Here is a 5,535-nt window from a genome sequence, read left to right as displayed (position 1 = left end):
GTCTCAGTTTGAATCTGAATGATTGCAGCAGTTTGAGAAGTTAAAGGTCCAATGCAGCCGTTTTTATCTGAATATCAAATCATTTCTGGGTAACAATTAAGTTCCTTACTGTGATTGTTTTCATTTTAAAATGGTCAAAAATAAATATAATAGCTTCTTAGCAAAGAGCAATTGCTCAAGCAAGAATTTGTCTTGGAATGTCTGGGAGTGGTCCGAGTGACGAGGGTAAAACTGAAAGCTAGTTGCTATTGGCCTAGAGGTTTGGAACTCTCTTTTTGGTCTATTAACTAATTTACCACCTGGGGATGTCACCAAGCAGGCCAAAATTCCATCCCACCAAAGCTCTTAAACTAAAAGGACATGATTATAATTTTCACAATTTCACAGTATTATTCCAAATTCATAGTGGCGAAATACAGTATATATAAAATACAGGAAATCACATTTTTGACTGCACTGGGCCTTTAACCTCTCCCGTTTCCTATTTGGGCCTAATTATTTTGAAAGGACTTATCAGAATTATGTACCTAAGCACGGGATCTAACCCAGAAAATAAAGCTTCATGAAATTACAGACTTCAGAGGGAAATGAAATGAAGGAATAAGAGAATATGGCAACCCTGGGCCCTGAGCTGAAACTCATTACTGTTTACCTCTCTTATGAAGACATAACCAAAAGCAATGTTTTATCCACTTTAAACATTTCAAAGAAACAGCGAAAGCCTGTGGGTACAATAACAGCTTTAAATAGTCTTCAACGCCCATCCTCAGGGGATTACCCTGCCTGAAAATACTTAATTTAATAAATATGCTCTTTAACCTCACACTTTCATTTCGCATACTGTTATTATGAATTCATACTCTCTCTTTCTCCCTCTCTGCTAAATATTTATCCTGTTAGCTACTCCTTAACCATACATATTTTACTATTTTAGGAGGACCACCTACATTCGTTTTCGAATGCATTTTGGTTTATTAGTACCTCCAAGATAATACAGTGTGTGTGTGTGTGTGTGTTTATTGTAAGCACTGCTAAGTCTCTAATCTTCCACAAATAATTATCCTTGATCTAATCATACATTTATGCAGGAGAGAAACTGATGTTCTTAACATGGCTGGTCCCAGTAAAATAAGTTAGTACATCAACTAAATTATACATGGCGGAATGTGTATAGTTTGTGTGTGTGTGCGTGTGTATGTACACACCCGCACTAGCCCATGTTTATTTGTTTTTGTTCACAGCTGTGTTATTATTTACGAAGTCACTAACTTAAATCCAATGTAGTAGTTAACCTGCTCTTAGCCTCTTGTTTGCACTAGAGATGCTGTTCTCATTTTCTTGTGCAGTAAGCCTGATGGAGGCTGATTAAACGAACTGATTAAAATTACCCTTGGAATTTTTATATGTGCAGTCTCACAGCGTGAGTCTCCGCTGCGGGTGTCTGCTATAAAGCTGAGGAACCACAGTATTTCTGCCTATCTGTAGTCAAATCTTGTTGGATTAAGGTAAAAAATGTCTCCTGTCACCACAAATAAGTATAGTCAGAGATGATTCATATCACTGGGTAGTGAACTGATATGAACTGATGAGATGTGTCTTTCTTCGTGAGCTGTGAGCCGTCTGATCAAACCTCTTCTCATGTACCGTAGTGAAACATGTACTGCATACCTGGGCAGAAAATAGTTCCATGTTGTACTTTATTTGAAAATAACAACTTTCCAAATACTTGAGGTAGTTAAATATAATTGATATAGAGTTTCAACTAAAAGGCAACTCTTTTCTTTGATATTCAAAAACAGGTCTCAGAAAAAACAAATCATATCTGAAGGTATGTTGAACACCTCTCAGTAAACCAAATCATATCTGAAGGTATTTTGAACACCTCTCAGTAAACCAAATCATATCTGAAGGTATGTTGAACACCTCTCAGTAAACCAAATCATATCTGAAGGTATGTTGAACACCTCTCAGAAAACCAAATCATATCTGAAGGTATGTTGAACACCTCTCAGTAAACCAAATCATATCTGAAGGTATTTTGAACACCTCTCAGTAAACCAAATCATATCTGAAGGTATGTTGAACACCTCTCAGAAAACCAAATCATATCTGAAGGTATTTTGAACACCTCTCAGAAAACCAAATCATATCTGAAGGTATGTTGAACACCTCTCAGAAAACCAAATCATATCTGAAGGTATGTTGAACACCTCTCAGAAAACCAAATCATATCTGAAGGTATGTTGAACACCTCTCAGTAAACCAAATCATATCTGAAGGTATGTTGAACACCTCTCAGTAAACCAAATCATATCTGAAGGTATGTTGAACACCTCTCAGAAAACCAAATCATATCTGAAGGTATGTTGAACACCTCTCAGTAAACCAAATCATATCTGAAGGTATGTTGAACACCTCTCAGTAAACCAAATCATATCTGAAGGTATGTTGAACACCTCTCAGAAAACCAAATCATATCTGAAGGTATGTTGAACACCTCTCAGTAAACCAAATCATATCTGAAGGTATGTTGAACACCTCTCAGTAAACCAAATCATATCTGAAGGTATGTTGAACACCTCTCAGAAAACCAAATCATATCTGAAGGTATGTTGAACACCTCTCAGAAAACCAAATCATATCTGAAGGTATTTGAAAACATAAAAATATGTATCTGATGGCGGCCAAATATCTGACAAAGAACCAAAAACCAAAACAGTTCATTTAATTTGTGTAAATATATTATCATAAGCACATGGTATGAATCTTAAAATATAGCCTATACCAGGGGTAGTCAACCCTACGAGGTCCAAAGCCTGCTGGTTTCCTATTCTACCTGATTATTAATTTCACACACTTGGTATTCCAGGTCTAAATCAGTCCCTGATTAGAGGGGAACAATGAAAAAATGCAGTGGAACTGGCTTCAAGGTCCAGAGTTGAGTTTGAGGGGCCTATAGCCTAGAATGAAATACATGAGGCACATGGAAGCCCCTAAAAATTAGACTAGAACACTTTTGCAGCTTCAAAATGACAAAAAAATATATTTTCATAATGAGTGACATAAGGTAACACAGTAACACTTCACATCAAGTTCATATACATGTCTAGTAACTTTGTGATTATTACAATAGCAACGTTGATACTTAGGACTTTGGAAATTGCTTTATAACTGCATAATAATGGAGTTATTACATAAGTGGAATAAGGAACAGTCACTATTCCCCGTGTACAGTAGTTAAGTCTCAGCTCATTGCAATGCAATTAAAATGCAAATACCGAAGTATTATCAAACAACATGCTAATAAAATGTTGCTCAAAAAGTAATTCTAATTTTATTACACAGGAACAAGAACCATTTAATTTCAAGTGTTACTGAGAATGCTAATAGTAACAAAATATGTCTGTTAAGTGTCAAAGTGAAACTACATATACCAAACCTGCTTTCGGTGAGAAAATCATGTTAGTTTGTATTCTGAGTAAACTACTCCTTGATCGATGGTATCGTGCGTTTGAAACCATAACACCTACCCTCAGATGATCAAAGAGATTCAAAGTTATTTTTGCTAAGAATCCAACTTGGTGTTTGCAATGTTTGCAAATGGTTTTGAATTACTCTGCAGTATTTTCAGATATCATAAAATGAAATGCAGCTTTCGACTTTTTCAGTGGCATGTTGAAAGCACAGGAGGGCTGTGGCACCTTAATTGGAGAGTACAGGCTCGTAGAACAAGTGGAATGGTATCAAATACATCAAACACATGGGTTCCATTTGGAATGCAGTCTGTACCCATCTGATTGACTGGCTGTGGGGAAGGGAGAAGATGGAAGTCATTCGGAAGTGGGGCAGGTAGCGAGGATAAGTGTCTGCCTTATAAATCAAACAATCAAGTGATCAAATTCATCACAGGTGCCTTTCTTATGGAGTGAGTCTAAAAGATCCTACAGGCCTATTGGACTTTCAGATGGGAACACTTGACTCACTGACTGTCTCAAACTTGATACAACTTTAGTGTGGCACAAATGATGTATTGCATATAAACAATGTATTTCACAGCATTCATCACAACAACAAAAAAACATAACATGACAATGGCCTCCATAGTCATTTCAATGGTTATGTAAACATACTGAAGGTCGGTCTATCCAGAGAACAACAGCTCCCTCTAAACCAATAACAACACTTATCTGGAATGTGATAAGAAAGGTGTGTGTGTGTGTGTGTGTGTGTGTGTGTGTGTGTGTGTGTGTGTGTGTGTGTGTGTGTGTGTGTGTGTGTGTGTGTGTGTGTGTGTGTCTGTGCCTCAGGGTGTGTCAAGCCTGGCCATTAATTAAATGTCATCTACAGTAATTCATTAATTTACTTCAAAACATTTAGGTCACTTGGAGATACTGCTGTGATTCTGTGTTGGTTACAATGTTTATGCAAATCACTGATAAATAAATGAGGGAGGGGATAACAGGGAGGGAAAGCTAGAAGGGCAAGAATACAAATTAGGAGTCAGATGAATGAAAATAATGTAAAATGTCCAACTTTTCAATGAGCAGAGTGTGAAACTTTTCAGTGCTAGGCCTACCTGTCACCAGCCCTCCACAGAACAACAATATGCCCACAGGCCTATACAACAACTAGTCTAATAGGCTTGTCAATTTGGGAACAATACCCTATGAGGGAGCCTATATTACTCCCTAAAAGTTCTCTCAAAAATGAATTCCTTCCTCAGAGCGATCAAGGGTGAGAAGACAAAGAGGACATCAGCTCTCCCATTGCTCAAGTCCTTTCGCTCAGCCAAGCCTCACACTATCTCCTCATCCGGGAAGGAAACGCACATGCTTTTCACCTTTATATTTCTTCAGGCACCGGGACGGAGACGGGGACGAAGTATCTCCTTCATTATTGCCATCACTGTGTCAAGTGATCGTTCGTTCTTCTTCTCAACGTGCACCATGAATCTCCTGTTTGGGGAGGATATTTTTGGGGATAGAAGTGTACATTGAGTACCAGAGCACTCCGTGTTTTTTTCCGTTGGACATCTCAAGGGCCACACTTGTTTTACACAGGCATAACTCACATTTTTTTCAAACTCTCCCATAGTTTAGGTCCCAGTGCAACATCTCTGGAGGGAGGCTCAGGCTAGAAACAAGATAGGGCCACTCAGGGACTCATATCTTATTCATGAGCCACGTGTCTGGTGATGCAAGTGAACCCCAATAGTTTCCAAGGCTATCAAATTGCCAGCAACAGGTACAATGAGAATTAAGTTAAATGTGTATAAAATAGGCTACAAAATAACAGATGGGTTGGATCATTAATAATGGCAACTTCTTCTATAATAATAAAGTTCTTATATGTATCTTCCGACTGCCTGCATCCATAGACCTATCCGATTACATATCACAACATGTTTGTTTAAAAAAATCTTACTTTGAAATATTTGCATAGAGGTCTATGCTGCTCCTCCACCTCTCTCCTTCCTCACAAGCAGCACATTCGATTTAGAACTCTCACAGCACCCCTGAAAATATGCAAATGACC

This window comes from Oncorhynchus mykiss, chromosome 25, assembly GCF_013265735.2.
Source record: "Oncorhynchus mykiss isolate Arlee chromosome 25, USDA_OmykA_1.1, whole genome shotgun sequence".
NCBI classification, from domain to species: Eukaryota; Metazoa; Chordata; class Actinopteri; order Salmoniformes; family Salmonidae; genus Oncorhynchus; species Oncorhynchus mykiss.
Note: the sequence above shows the minus strand (reverse complement) of the source record.